At 42.1% G+C, this 16,854-nt stretch overlaps 1 protein-coding gene across 2 annotated transcripts in view; it reads right to left on the reverse strand.

Annotated features, from left to right (window-relative positions):
- Positions 1 to 16,854, reverse strand: part of col5a3a (collagen, type V, alpha 3a) — a 217,600-nt gene that overhangs the window by 125,314 nt on the left and 75,432 nt on the right. The window lies entirely within an intron of this gene.

Raw genomic sequence — 16,854 nt, forward strand, 5'->3', positions numbered from 1 at the left:
ATTAACTGAAAGTGTGCAAAGCTTTGTAGGTGACTGATTAGTGTATACTTGATGCATCCTACAAAAGATACCAAATGAAGCAAAGAAACAAAGGCTGCCTTCCAAGGATCCTTCAAATTGAGAGCGCCTTGGTGACGTGGCAGTCCAGATATGCAGCCTTCCAAATGAGAAACACACTATTGCTGTCTCTGAATATGCGTACTTCCAGTCAGTATGTGAAAAACATTATTCATTCAACAGTATGTGAAAAACATTATTCATAAAACAGTAGGCAAAAAGTACTTGGATGACCATCAACTTCTGTCAGGATTCTGAAGTTCGCATCCAGTGGACAATTTACTATCCCATTTGTGAATGGCAGTGAAGAGACACAACTGCTGGTAGGTCACAAAACAATGACAGCATGACAAATGTAGTATGTGCGGAATACATTCATACTACACACATTCATACTAAATATAGCCTACTTTTTTAAAAGTCATCAAGTCAGTACTTATTGCCGATGCCGATAGCCTCGTGGGCAGCATGGCGTCATATAACGTCATTGCGCTTCAGGCGACCCGAGTTCGAGTCCCGGTGTTGTGCTGAATTCTGACCCCCACCAAATTATTACACCCCTAGTATTGGTAGGTTCAGGATTAGGTGTGGGGGAGGGTTTAGGATTAGGGGTGCGGTCAGGATTAGGCAATCAGGTAGCGACTTCAACGAAGGGGGTAATAATTTGGCAGGGAGCCGAAATTCGCCACAACCCCAGCTTGCAGACCTTTCCCGACCCCGTCCCCCTCTATCTCTCCCACTTCGCTTCCTGTCTACATACTGTCCTATCTTAAAAAAAAAAAGGCAAAAAAAATAAAAGTAAGTACTTATCCAAAAGGAGCATATACACAGAGTATGCGATTTCACATGCAATGTGTTTATTGAGGATCAATTTAGGCCATAATGAAATCGGAGTACAAGTGTTAAAATCCCTGAAAAAAAAAAAGTTTTATTTATGATTATACAGAGCACCACCCCCCAGCCCTTGTGCTGTTTTAGTTACATAGCTAAGCTATTTGTCTTAGTCACTATGCAAGGAAGACAAACATAAAAAATTGAAAAAGCAAAGGCTGGAAATAGAAAGAGACAAAGTGAGAGCAAAAGATGCAGGAGATCTAAAGACTGTGACAGCAAGCAGAGAGACCGCAAAAGCAAGAGAGGCAAAACGCACACATAAGTACATTCCGACACATTGCAGATTGGACAGCGCACACCCGGCCAATGATATGTTGATGGATATAAAGAGGTCATGGCCTAGTCCCCATCCGCCACCCTCCCTCGGCACCCCCAGCCCTCTCACACACACACTGCTTTGTGCGGAGTGAGAGAATGTGACCTGGTTCCCATCCCTGAGGAGCTGTGTTAATGACAACCACTTCAGACAACATTGAGCATCCCTTTTGCCTCCCCCACCAGCTGTCCCTCTCAGCCGCACCACCTCAGCACGGCGCAGCTTGCAGACGGACTGCGCGAGGTTCGTCTGGCCTGTGTCCGGCAACACGCAACCATGGCGTTGGTTTCTAAACGACTGGAAACTTACCTAGCGCAGATAGCACTTTCTTGTATCGGCGATGACAGATCTTTAAGTCTGCCGCAACAAGGCCAAGGTGCGCGAGCAAGAGCATGCTTTCCAATGCATGCATGTGTGTGTGTGTCTTCATCAGAGGCGACAGCTCAGTACAATGGGACAAAGAATCTGTCAATCACAATCAAAAGGGAAATGGAAGGCAGTCCAGAGGGGGAGGAAGGGGCCGCTGTGTGTCCCGAATCTTTGGACGGGATGTGGGCCACAGAGCACAGGGGGTTGGGGAGTGGTGTGGAGTTGAGATGTGTCTGATTTGGGAAACGAGGGCTGAGGTTCCCTGCATTCAACAGGGGACCTCTTTACTAATTGAGAGATTGCAGGAGTTACAAATCTCATTAAAAAAGACCATTATTCTTATCAGGCCATTGTGGTGTCGCAAAACAGTTATGAAATAATCAGCTGCGGTATTGTCTTTCATAGGTTTTTTGACTGAGTTATGGGAACATTTCACATGCGCAAAATAAAAGCAACTTGTTGCAGAGCAGACGTAGATTGGCGTACATGTTCAAGAGTTGGAACAGTGAGAGTGTGTAGGCTTCCAGCGTTATCTTTGGCATGCTGGTTGTCTGACACATTCCTGCAACATCTGGTCTGTCCACAGCTTGGGTCATCTCTGGTTCAGCCCTTCGCAGTCTCAAACAACCTCAGCCTGCAGTGCAGAGGCAGGGCATTACAGATCGTCAGTTGGTCGTCTGCAAGACCCGGGCCTCAGGGTCTAGATGCTCTCATAATTCTCATCTCAGGAGCAAACAGACAAGAGTGCTGCTGGAGATATTCAAGCCAATCAGTGGTGGTGTGGCCTGTGCCCAAATGCCTACAGATAAACAATCAGTTGCTGATGTTTTCATTCAAGCTTTCTCACAGGTGGTTTCCTGACACATGGTGATTCACTAACTGTGGCTTAGTTGCTTTTGTAATGTACCTGACTCTATTCTGCCTTCGATTCAGTGATACACAGGTAATGAAGTGTTACATATAGATCTATTGTTAGGGCCTAAAGTCTGACACAACTAGCATTATTTTCTGATTTAAACATTTTTCCATCACAATTTATGTTGTCAGAATAACTGTTTGGTAAAGGTAAATTAGCATAAATGTCAGAATGTCTTAGTATTTGGTTTGTCTTCCTTTTGCTTTAATGACAAACACTCAAGCAGCATGAGTTCAGAAAGTTTACATAAAACCTGATGATCATGTTCTCCAGTGTGATCAAAAAAACATTTTGAGTTTAAAAGAAACATTTTTGATGAACATCAAAAATATTCATAAATGTCATAAATTTGATTAGTGACCTAGAATTAGCAAAATCTTAAATATTTCTTTCTTTGTACCCCCCCATGTCTATGGGGACATTCCATAGACAATGATTTTTATACTGTACAAATTGTATATTATTTCCCTTAAACCAACTCTTCACAGAAAACTTTATGCTTTTCAAAATTAAAAAAAAAAAGTATTATTTACTTGATTTTTATGTCATTTTTACAAATATAAAAGGAGGTTTTTGGAGTTTAATATAATTTAAGTTTAAATGACTTGTACAACCATGTTGAGTCTACTTTAAAAAAAATGAAGCCGCAACTGAACTTAAGTTTTTAAAGTGGATATACACACAAAAGTAAAACTAAAAATAATTTTCTTACTCAATATTGTCTTGTTTACCCGTTAACATATCTAAACACCCCTAAAACAAGAAATATTTATTTCAGATGCAACATTACATACAATATTAAAAGGATAGTTCACTCAAAAATGAATTTTCTGTCATCATTTACTCACTCTCATGTTGTTCCAAACCTGTATGACTTTCTTTCCTCTACAGAACATGAAAGAAGATATTTTGAAGAATGTTTCAACTGTAAATTATATTTTCCAAAATTATCTTTTGTTTCACAGATGAAAGAAAATCTAACAGGTTTGGAATTACATAAGGATGAGTAAATGATGACAAAATATTCATTTTTGAGTGATTTATCCTTTCAAGTTTTATTTTCAGAGAGAGAGAGAGAGAAAAGAGGCTTATGCTTAAAACAAGAAAAACTATTTGCCAATGGGGTAAGAAAAATAAACTAAATTCAAAGGGGAAGCAAATTTATTTTTCTTACTATATTGGCCAATACTTGTTTTAAGCATGGACCTGATTAAAATGAAAACAAGACTTAATATGTCATTTTATTTATTTTGTTTTAGGATGTTTAAATATTTTGCTTAAATACTGATTAAGAAAATGATTTTTTGATTAAGAAAATGCAGAACACCTGGCATACATTACTGAGTATTCGCTGGCTGGAGCACAGCCTGTCAAAGCTGCCAGTGTAAACAACAGGGCAGTAAAGCACCCAGGGCTATCTCTTGTCTGTCTCTCTGCATGCCTGCTAAAGAACACAGAAATCAACATGAAATAAACAAACATGTTTTCAGAGCTCGCTGTTGGATCCTTCTGTGTGATCGCTCTACCGATCTCATCAACTGCTACGAAAGGTCACATCGAGCAAGTGTGTTATAAAAACAAAAATGTTAATGTCATTACTACGCTGCAGTTGTTCACTTTCCTGACTCCCTCTCCAGGGACTTCCGTGATCTTAAAACAGGAATGAAAACTTTCAGAGGTTCAGATGACTCCGAAAGTCTGATTAAAGGACTTAATCTCCTGTTCCACAATTAACCTCGTCAGACCTCACTTTGATTGCCGTGATTGTGCCAGGCTTGGGTGACGAATACAAGTAAACCGCTGCCACCCAGCTGGGACGACATACGATATCCCTGATTTTATTGCAGACCCAAAAACTGAGCCCCCTACCCACACACAACACAAACCCCATAAGCCCCTTTGGCTGGTGCTTTTATAGCCAATCACAGGATGAAAGAAAAAGGAGGAGACTGGTGTCAAAAAAACGAAACTGCACTAATCCACTGGGCTCAGCTGTATATGCAGGTAACAGGCGGAAAGAGTGTTTTCACTCGCTTTTATCTCTCACTCCCGTCTTTCCTACTCCAGGTAATTATTGGCACTCCTCCTGCTCCCACGATGCCTGGCGGATTGCTCCTGGTGGACAGCCAAACCACAGGCTCTGCCAATCATCCTCCTTGTTCTACACCCCTTTCTCTTTTTATCCCCACTCCATCTTGTCTTTTATTTACTTGTATCACTTCCTCCCCAGCCAGGACACATTCCTTCAGCTGCAACTGCTCTTTATTGAAAAACAGTTTCTCACTCCTCAACTCCACCCTCCACTTTGGGAATCTCAGATTTTGTTCAAACCCCCCCCACCCCCATGTCATCCAAGATGTTCATGTCCTTCTTTCTTCAGTCGAAAAGAAATTAAGGTTTTTGATGAAAACATTCCAGGATTTTTCTCCTTATAGTGGACTTCAATGGCATCCAAACGGTTGAAGATCAAAATTACAGTTTCAGTGCAGCTTCAAAGGGCTTTAAATGATACCAGACGAGGAATAAGGGTCTTATCTAGTGAAATGATCAGCCATTTTCTAAAAACAATTCAAAATTATATACGTTTTAACCATAGACGTTCATCTTGAACTAGCTCTCTTCTTCTTCTCTATTTGAATTCCAGCAGTGTAGATGCTGTTAATAAGTGTATTACTGCCCTCCACAGGTCAAAGTTTGAGCTAAATTGTCATATACAATATACTAGTGCAAGACCGTTTGGCGTCATCACAGTCTTTGAAAAGTTGAAATTCATGTGCGTAAAACTATTTGCATTACAAACAAGTTTTTTATTACAATAAATTAAACTTAACATGATAACAATAACAAATCTAATTTTGCTACAATAACGTAACGGAAGTGACGTGAGTTATGTAATCGGATTACTTTTTTCAAGTAATAAGAAAAGTAACACATTACTTTTAAATTTATAATAAAATATCTGAGTTACTTCAAGTAATGCAAGTTAGTTTGATTGCAGTTTAATGACTGACAGCTCTCCTGTCCATGTTGAGAGAAATCAGGAGTGTAGAGGTGTTCCTAAAAATGAATAAAAACAGTAAAATGAAATTAAAATGTTTATGTAAACCTGCAATAATTAAATGTTAAAAAAGTATACTTTATGTATTTAATCACACTTTATTAAACAATATCTTTGCTGCAGACCTTCGATGACCCAGTTCAAACATACTAATAAGGAAAAATGATAAACATTACATTTGTGTTTAATTTTTTTGTTTTTATTGCTGAAGAATGAGTTTTGAACTTTCTTCTCCTGTATCCTATTCTTCTGCGATCCAGAATGGCAGCACAGCCGAAAGGTTTGTTTGAGCTGCGCCCTCTACTGTACAGGTATGAATTTGCATTTCCTACGCCTGAGGTTTATTCATTTCACTTTTGATGTGAAAGGGCCTTGCCAAAAATAGAACTTTTTTGTGTTATTCAAAAAAGCCTTGCCCAGATGAGAAAAATCAATGCAAAAGTAACGTTCATTAAAAGTAACTAAGTTATGCAATTAGTTAGTTTTTAGGGAGTAACACAATACTTTTAAAAGTAACTTTCCCCAACGCTAAAATGATCTTGTTTTAAGGATATTTAGATATTATTACTGGGAAACAAGTCAACCACTGATTAAGAGAATTATTTTCTGGAGTGTATTAATTCTCGTAGGTGTGTCTTTGACATTTTCCTAGCTTCATGGGCAGATGTCCAGAGCCTACGTGAAACCGTGCCAAGATTCTGAGCTCAAAATCTCTCTCACTTGCTTCCACATTCACTCACTGACTGTCTTTCAGGGCTGGTTAGGGTGGGAACCACTCGTCTCTATGCCAGCTGACTGTACAGAGGCCATTTATCTCTCACCATTGCTTATTTAGCTTGAGTGCATCACTTTTTGGTGACTAGATGCAGAAGCTCATTCAAATATTCCTCAGAAACTGTGAAAACAGACAGAAGAACAAAAAACTTTTAATTTAAGTTTGTCTAAAATGTTTTCTTCATATAGAAATACAGAGAAAAGCTCCACTGTCATTTCTCATTCTCTTTGTCGATTGTTTCCAAGATCTCTGCGTCTCAGTTTGGCCTGGTCCAATCAGAACGCAACCATGTGATTTGGCGGCTGTTCCTCACTTTCAGATGCATTCACACACACCCACACTTAAATCTTTCTTCATTACCTCTCTCTTTCCAAATTTCCATCATTTTTTCACTGTCCATTTTTCTTCTCTATCCCTGCCATCTCATTTTTTTTTAGATGTCCTTCCATTTTGTCTGCTTCTTTGTGGACTACATGCAAAGTGAGTGGTTCTGTCAGAGATCCATATGCTGTCTACGTCCTTTATTTTGCCATGCAGGGAGGATCAGGAACTCTTACAGCTGCTCTGCAGTGACCAAAACAGTTTGGCTGTGGAGGTCATTTCCTGCCCTTGTTGAAGAACAACAGAAAAGCCAAACATCTGCCACTGCAAAAACTAAGTCTTATCTTTCAAAACCTGCAAAAACAAAAACATCTCTCTCAAAAATATATGAGTGACAATAAGGGATCTCGTAGACCATACTGAATATGTCCAAAATTAGTTTGTTCCCACTGCAAACATCACAAATATGATATCTTTAATGTCTTGTTTCTGCTAGACTGCATTTAGATAGAATCGAGCAAATGGTTTCCTGCTTCTCAGAAAAATACCACAGTACTGTGATGTGTCTCACAAACTGCTCACATGTTCCAAGAACAAAGTCTGACAATCAAAAAGCAGAGATTTCACAGTGAATATGCTATGCAATGTTATGCTAACCATAATCATTTTCAAGCTCAAAACTGTCACTGCATGCCATGCATTGTGGAGTTGATACTTAAATTGAAACATTGCAAAAAAAAACAAAGTTAATCTGAACTTCATAACAAGCAGCTTTGTCTAATGTCTAAATAACCGCCTAAATATAAACATGATAAATTTACTTGAGAAACAACACTCTAAATGTAATATTGCAACTTAAGTACAAATTGATCTTGTTTTAAAGATCTTGATTTTGTATATTTTAAATGATTAGTTCCTGTCCTTGATTCTGATTTGGTATTTGGTATTTTATTTATATAGCACCATTTAATACAACGTTAATTGTCCAAAGTGCTTCACAGTCCCCTCCCACCCCCCAAAAATAAATAAATACATAAATAAATAAAAACAGATAAAACCTTATAAACAAACATATAACCTTAGAGAAACCATACACACAATAAACATCACTCTCCATCATTAGAACTTGCAGTCAGAGTTGAGCAAATGTGATTTTAACATAGCTTTAAACACAGATCTAACACGGATCTAATAGCGACAGGGAGATCAATCCACAATTTAGGACCGGCTCGAGAGAAGGCTCGATCACCTTTATCTTTGTATTTTGTCTTAGTAACGGAAAGAAGATATTTATTTTCGGATCTCAAGAATCTGGGGGGAGTGTACATTGTCACCATTCTAGACAGGTAAATAGGGGGTAAATTGTGAATGGCCTTAAAAACAAGTATGAGAATCTTAAAAATAATTCGATAACGTACTGGCAACCACTTCAGTGACATTAATAGCGGAGTAACAGAGTCGTGTTTTTTTTCTCGCTGCTGCATTCTGGATTTTCTGTAGACGCATTAGTGCTTTACCATCAACTCTAAAGTAGAGGGGAAAAAACATAGCTGAAATTGCCTTCTCAAAATCTGATAAAGATAGAAATGGTTTAGCTAACAGGCGTAGATTGAACAAACATGATCTAACAACTGAGTTTATTTGACTATTAATCTTTAACTCACTGTCCAAAACAAACCCCAGGGTTTTCACCTTAGTTTTAGTAGATCCAGATAAGGTAGTAGCATTTAAGTACTGGACCACTTCGTGCTTCCTCGGGCCAAACACAATAGTCTCGGTTTTATTTTCATCAGTGGTGTAATGTAATGAAGTAATAATACTTCGTTACAGTACTTAAGTATTTTTTGGAAGAATCTGTACTTTACTTGAGTTTTTATATTTCTGTCAACTTTTACTTTTACTCCACTACATTTTCTAAATAAATTATATACTTTTACTCCGATACATTTTCCCAAAGCATTTTCGTTACTTACTACAAAATAAAGTCGGAAGAACGTCTCAGGTTACAGATGTAACCCTGGTTCCCTGAGTAGGGAACGAGACGCTGCGTGGTAACGCATTGGGAACCTTCTGCGTGATGTCGTCACTGAAGCACTCATGTATCTAGCCAATCGCGAAGCGAGACGTCAGAGACGGGTGACGTCACGGACCAGGAAACTATAAAGCACACTCGGATGCAGAGCACGCCAGCTTCTAAGTAAGTCTGAAGCAAGCACTTGCAAGTGTGCAGGGGTACGGCAAGAGACGCAGCGTCTCGTTCCCTACTCAGGGAACCAGGGTTACATCTGAAACCTGAGACGTTCCCTTTCGTGGGAACTGTCGACGCTGCGTGGTAACGCATTGGGAACGCAATCCCAACTGAGCCGTAGCTCAAGCACTTGCCAAGGTTATCTTGACAGGACAGAGGACCCCGGAGTGGAGCCAACATCAAGGTTATAATATTTAATAAATGTGTGCTGGCATGACCATCCAGCTGCATCACATATGTCACTCATGGAGACTCCTGACATCAGAGCTTTTGATGCCGCCATACCCCTGGTAGAATGGGCGCGAACATTCAAGGGAGAGGGCTGTCCGGCCGCTTCGTATGCAAGTGAGATGGCCTCGACCACCCACTTGCTCATTCTCTGTTTTGATGCTGGGCCCCCTTTTCTAGGGGACCCATAACAGACAAACAACTGATCTGACTTACGCCACAGGGCAGCTCTGTGGACATAAGTATCCAAAGCCCTTACTGGGCATAACAGATTCAATTTTTCCTGATCCGCAGATTCAAATGGAGGAGGATAGAAAGACTGAAGCACAATGGGGCCTGGGACATTGGTAGGGACCTTTGGGACATACCCTGGTTTAGGATACAGGAATGCTTTCACCATTCCTGGAGCAAATTCAAGGAAAGAGGGAGCAACAGAAAGTGCTTGTAAATCTCCTATCCGCTTCAGAGAAGTGATAGCTAATAAAAGAATCGTTTTCAGAGTGAGGAACCTCTCAGGAACCTCCTCTAATGGTTCAAAGGGAGCCTCAGCTAACCCTTGTAAGACCACAGCCAAGTCCCAGGTTGGCACCCTTGTGCGCACTGGAGGCCTCAACCTCAGTGTGCCACGGAGGAAGCATGTGACGAGGGGGTCTCGACCTACCGAGATATTCCCCTCAAGAGGAGCATGATATGCTGAAATTGCTGCAACATAAACCTTTAAGGTTGAGTGAGATAGGCCCTCCGAGAATTTTTTCTGGAGGAATTTTAGCACAAAGCTAACAGAAGAAAGGACAGGGTCCGTATTATTGTGTCTTCACCAGGTAGAAAACAAATTCCATTTGTAGGCATACAACTTCCTCGTGGCGGGAGCTCTGGAGTTAAGAATGGTCTCCACAAACTCGGTTGGGAGACCAGCATTTATGAGTCTGGCCCCCTCAGAGGCCAGGCCCATAGTTTCAGTCGTTCTGGGCGGGGATGTATAATCATGCCGCCCGCTTGAGACAGGAGGTCCTGTCTGAGAGGAAGCTCCATTGGGGAGCCGTTGAGTAACGACACTAGGTCTGAGAACCATATCCTGGTTGGCCAGAATGGGGCTACCAGTATTAGATTGGCCCCTTCTCGGCGTACTTTTTCCAGAACTCCCGGGAGCAGGGCGATCGGGGGAAATGCGTACAGGCGCAGCCTCGGCCACGTCTGTACCATAGCATCCAGACCCAGAGGTGCTGGATGTGTTAGGGAGTACCAGAGCGGACACTGGGTTGACTCTCCCGAGGCGAACAGGTCGACTTCCGCTCGACCGAAATTTTTCCATAGGAGACTCACCACTTCTGGGTGGAGTCTCCACTCCCCGGGCCTTGGCCCCTGCCTCGACAGGGCATCTGCTCCCACATTTTGATGTCCCGGGATGTAAGCTGCCCTCAGCGAGAGCAGCTTCCCTTGGGACCACAGGAGGATCTGACGGGCCAAGTAATATAGTCGGCGAGACCGCAGACCCCCCTGATGATTTATATATGCAACCACTGCAGTGTTGTCCATACGAACCAACACATGGTAACCTCTCAGGTCTGGGAGAAAGTGTTTCAGAGCTAGGAACACTGCCATCATCTCTAGCCGATTTATGTGCCAAGAGAGCTGATGGTCTTCCCAAAGACCCTGAGCTGAGCGACCACTCATGATCGCTCCCCAGCCCGTGAGGGAGGCGTCCATCGTAAGCATTACTCGACGAGTAGTGGCCCCCAACACGGGTCCCTGGGACAGGAACCGGGGGTCTTTCCACATGGTCAGAGAACGAAGACATCGTTTTGAGACTTTGATCATGCGAAAGGGATTTCCCCTCGGGGAGAACCCCCTGGTCCTGAGCCACCACTGTAGGGGCCTCATGTGCAGAAGGCCAAAAGGTATCACGTTGGACGCAGCTGCCATCAGACCCAGCAGTTTCTGGAACTGTTTTACAGTGAGTGACTGGCCTAACTTCACCCCTTTCATAGCCATAAGAATGGCACTCACCCGAGCGGGAGACAAATGTGCCTGCATCGTGGTGGAGTCCCACACTACACCCAGATAGTTGGTGGATTGAGCTGGAACTAGCACACTCTTTTTGGCATTGAGCCTCAGCCCAAGCCTCTTCATATGGGACAGAACAGCATCTCGATGCTGAACTGCTAGTTGCTCTGACTGAGCTAGAATCAACCAATCGTCGATATAATTCAGTATGCGAATGCCCTGGATCCTCAGCGGAGCCAGAGCTGCGTCCACGCATTTCGTGAATGTGCGGGGTGATAATGATAGGCCGAACGGAAGAACCCTGTACTGGTAAGCTTCGCCCCCGAAAGCAAACCTGAGGAACTTCCTGTGAGAAGGATGGATGGACACATGAAAGTAAGCATCTTTCAGGTCTATTGCCACAAACCAGTCCTCGGACCTGATCTGTGGTATAATCTGTTTGAGTGTCAGCATCTTGAACTTGAGCTTTTGTATTGAGCGATTTAGCACACGTAAATCTATAATAGGTCGTAGACCTCCATCCTTCTTTGGAACAATGAAGTAACGGCTGTAGAACCCTGACTGATTGCTGGGAGTAGGAACCCTTTCTATAGCTCCTTTTCGCAAAAGTGTCGCAACTTCTTGTTCAAGATCCGAACTGGATCTTATAACCCTCTTTTATAGTGAGCAGCACCCATTTTGATATATTCGGAAGAAGTTTCCATTCTACCAGAAAATTTACTAAGGGAACCAGTCTCTCGAGACTGGCCTCTGGTGTTTTTTGAGCACCTGATTCGACGCTCTGAAGCGGCGCACCGGCAGAGAACAATCGAATCATGTGGCCGGCCCTCCTCGGAGGGTCGGTGGAGACCGCTGCGCCCTGACGCACCCTGGGTGGCAGGGTTGGCATAACGATCCCCTGAGGGCGCCGAAGGGAAGCGGCTTTTAGATGTATTTTTCGCCGGCTCCCTTCGGAGGGGGCCGCCCTCATCGGTTCCTGACCCACAGACATCAGGACCGCTTCGAAGCCTTCCGGGCCAGGATAACGGCGCGCAGGTCCGTTCTGCCCCTAGAAGGCTTCGGCTGAGCGGGCCGACCCAATCCCCAAGCTCTCTGTGGGGGAGCACGGGCGGCCACGCTAATCTTTTGTTGCGCTCTGTGGTGCGCTGAGGAGCTCGTTGACGGCCGAGGCTGATCCCGCTCATCAGCCTCGGGGGGAGGGATTCTTGGTTTGCGGGGGAAGAACCTCTGGAACGCCGCAGATTGTTTCTTAGCCTCCTGGAACCTCTCGACGACTGTTGTAACGGCGTCGCCGAAGAGGCCCGCAGGAAACAGCGGCGCGTCCATAAGGGAGGCTTTGTCACGCTCCCTTATGTCCGAGAGGTTCAGCCACAAGTGCCTCTCCTTAGCCACCAATGCTGCCATAGAGCGGCCGATTTCTTTTGCCGTCTCTTTGGTGGCACGGAGAGCCAGGTCAGTTGCCATCCTGATTTCCTGGATGCACTCATACGTGGCCTCCCCGCTATTCTCCACTTCCCCCAGCAGGTCGGCTTGATATGCCTGTAGGAGCGACATGGTATGTAGACCTGCTGCCGCATAAGCCTTGCCCACCAAGCCTGATGTAGTTTTTAATGGCTTGGTGGGCAACGTCTGGGTTTTCAGCGACGATGCAGACTCGGGGGAGAGATAGCCCGCAAGCGTCTCTTCCACCCAAGGCATCGCCGCATAGCCTTGCTGCTTCAGCCCCACGATGTTACTATACATTGAGGTCTGGGGGCTGAAGACGCGATATGATGCCGGCTTCTTCCAAGACCTCGAGACCTCGGTGTGGAGGTCCGGAAAGAAGGGCAAACCCCGACGCTGGGGTAGTGACCGAGCGGGCAGAAAGCGCTCATCCAGCTTACTCTTTGGTCTAGTATCTGCCCGCTCTGCTGGCCAGTCAATTTTTAATTTGGCCACAGCCCTGGTCACTACCTCCAGGAGCTCCTCATGTGCTGGGGAAGAGGATGGCGGTTCCTCTTCCCCCACGCTCATCACATCAACCTCCTCAGAGGAAGAGAGATGAAGCGCGGGTGCCTCTCTCTGGGGGGAAGAAACCGCAGCGCGTGCTTCCGCCGCCTGAGAAGAGGCACTGGGGCTGGCAGGCAAAGGGCGAGATAAGGCTGGGCCCGTCTCAACCCCCTCTGCCAGCTCCATTTGCGAACCCCACGAATGAAGCCGCCGCTGCGCCTCAGCAACAGCGGGACCCGATCCGCGGGGAACGCCGACCGGAGCACCCTCTTTATCGTGAAAGAGTGCCCGGCGTGATCTTAAAACTCTGAGGGTGAGCTTCTCACAATGAACACAGACAGCCCCCTCGAGAGCTGCCTGTGCATGCTCAACCCCCAGGCAGACAACACACATCTCATGAGTGTCCCCATCTGGAATAAACCATGTGCATGGGTGAACACATTTTTTAAATTGTCTGCCTTCCGCCATTTCACTCGTGTCTTATTCACTATATATATATATATATATATATATATATATATATATATATATATATATATATATATATGTGTGGTGCACAATAACACTCTTGTCCTCAGACGAAGAGATAATGTTTTCCAAAAATAAGCAGGACAAACAACACCAAATAAGACACACAAGATAACATAGAGCGCTTGCTGAAGACACAGAAGCTGGCGTGCTCTGCATCCGAGTGTGCTTTATAGTTTCCTGGTCCGTGACGTCACCCGTCTCTGACGTCTCGCTTCGCGATTGGCTAGATACATGAGTGCTTCAGTGACGACATCACGCAGAAGGTTCCCAATGCGTTACCACGCAGCGTCGACAGTTCCCACGAAAGGGAACACAGACTGCAAGCAAGCATGTGCAAACAAGTGCTCGCACAACCGCGGTTGATTTCATTTTCCGGGTTGCGTCCATTGCTGGAGCGGCTGAGAAGAGTGCGCTGTCATTACGAGCATAGATTATGAGACATTACGAGAGCGGCCTCTAGAGGCGAAATAAAAACTATCACTGATGCCTCGTATGGTTTCTTTTGACACGTGATGTGAGGCTGCGCGCTGCACAGAGCGGGACACTTCAAAACGATTTAAAACGGACAACAAAACGGTATGTTATACAATGTACACTACAGTACATGTTTTCATATCACTATAAAGTAATTAGTTTGTTGACTAGATGCTGCATTAGTGGAGAACAGTATGTTTGTCGTCGAGGCTGACATTAGTAGTAACCTCAAGCGGTTAAAACAATGTGACAAAAAAAAAAAAAAAAAAAAACCACCAACTGTTTAATGTCAAGATTGTTACCATTCATTTGCATTAGTTTATAACTATTTGTTCGCTGTTATGCATTCATTATCGGGCGAAGTTGCATATTTAAACTGTATTCTCATACAGCGACAGAAGCTTAACAAATCAGAAATGTAGCCTATTCAATTTCAGTTTTTATCGGCACTGTAACACATATTTTGATTAGATAATCATCAATTTTTCTAAAATAGAGCCAAATAATGTGTGAAAGTACACATATAATAGACCCATGCTATGCCTTTGTGTGTAAAGATGGCAATTTTTAAGCATGACTGTTTGGATTTATATGAAATAGTAAAATTTTACAATAAGAGTACATTTGTAACATTAAATAAGGTTAATAAAAGTATTGTTCATTTTTAATTTCATCATTTACATTTTAACATTTTAAAGTTGTCTCTTGCATTAGTTATAATGCATTATAAATTAACATGAACGAATCATCAATGTATAATTAATATATTAGTATTTTTTATGTATAAAAATTACAATAAACCTTTAGCCAATTTAAAGAAATAAAAAGAGAGTTAAAACTGAACACAATCTTGCTGCTCAAACTGTGTATGGAACAATTTTTAATATTTTTTTGCTCCTTTTGTATTTTACATTTACTTGTACTTTTACTTTCAATACTTAAGTACATTTAATATCAAAAAAATATTTTTCATACTTAAGTACAAAAAATATCCCATACTTTAAAACTTTTACTCAAGTAACATTCTAAACAGCAACTTTAACTTCTACCAAAGTCATTTTCTGGCAAGATATCTATACTTTTACTCAAGTATGGTTTTCGAGTACTTTATACACCACTGATTTTCATTAAGCATCAAACTTACTTGACCTCTTGAAAGCATGTTAAAAGAGCATCAAAAGAGAGTGGCTGCTTATAGAGTTGGATGAAGCTGTCATAGCCTTGTTTTATTGGTCAATAGCTGTGTTTTATTCACGATAAAACACGGCTATGACTGCTTCACTCAACAGTTCTGTGTATCACTACACAACACTCTATAAGCAGCCACTCTTAGCCACTTAAACTGTTTGTTCTCAATTGATATTGTTCAATGAAGCTTACTGTATTATGTAGAAGATTATATTGTGAGAAAAAGATCGAGTGAGCGAGTTTATTACCTGCATTCAGATTTAGCATTTTCCTTCAGGTCAGTCCTATGTTCATAATAAAAAAATCTGTTTAAATGTCCGATGTATTATCTTGTCCTTTTAACAGTTAAGGGGTTTTCCCGTGACTGACAGTCGCTAGTCAAAGCATTTGTCAGTTGCGTCTTTTTCTGTGTTCACAACAATTCAGTCTTTTCAATGTAAAAGTCTTCGCTACTGACTGACACGTTCATAAAGACAGTCTTTGCTGCCATCTAATGGTGTAATAATGTAACTTCTGTTGTTGTTCGTGGTCAGGGACTATTTTTTTCAGCGAAAGGAAGGCTTTTAGTGATGAAAGTTGCATTGATAAATATTTTTGGCCTTAATATTTGTATTGTGTGGTAACCGTTTTATAAAAGCAATAAGTTACTCGAGGCTAGTGCTGTATGGCGCATGTCAGAGTGCTTCACGTCTAACAACGCCCTTCAGCCCTGACTTATTCACGATATAAAATACACCAGGCTTTTATGGCTAATATAATATGATGTAGGAATATGGAGCTCATATACTCTAAGAAAGAACACCCCAGTTTTATTCAGAGGCCCAAAACTGGGCAAAAATATGTATGCAATTTGGTTCAGCTGATGATATTTATATGGCAAAAAAGATTAAATTCTGATAGCTTGTACTGTAAATTAATTAGATTTTTATAAAAGTACGGCAGACTGCTGAAATAAAATATATATAAATATAATGCAGTGATGCAATAGAATAAAGTGATGATTGAGAGATACAAATAAACAATCCTCAAAAGTCTGATCATATTTGATACAGAATCAAACTAAAAGGCCATTTGCTTGCTAAAAAAGCATAGACTATCAATCAGACGACAGAAAATGTATTAGATTGTGTACAATATATTTTTCAGCAAAGTTTTGATCATGTTGATAATTTAGAGCCTTTACAAATATTTAGAGGACATAGACATAGAGCTCTCTACTGAGAGCTTTCGAATCGATTACTAAATAAAAAAAAATAATTAATGTGTACAAAGCACTAGTAAATGCTTAAAAAGAAAAACAGGCTGATATATTTCAGTAATGCAAGCATTAGTGATGGAACTAGGAACTTATGGATCTCATTGTGTAAGCATTTCATGGCAACTTGAATATTCGACTGATCAATTCGTCAAAGAAATAAGTGACAGATTATCTTAATAACTGTTAGTTAAGGGCCTAGTGAAATGTGTGTAACCCACACATACAATG

This window comes from Chanodichthys erythropterus, chromosome 3, assembly GCF_024489055.1.
Source record: "Chanodichthys erythropterus isolate Z2021 chromosome 3, ASM2448905v1, whole genome shotgun sequence".
NCBI lineage: Eukaryota > Metazoa > Chordata > Actinopteri > Cypriniformes > Xenocyprididae > Chanodichthys > Chanodichthys erythropterus.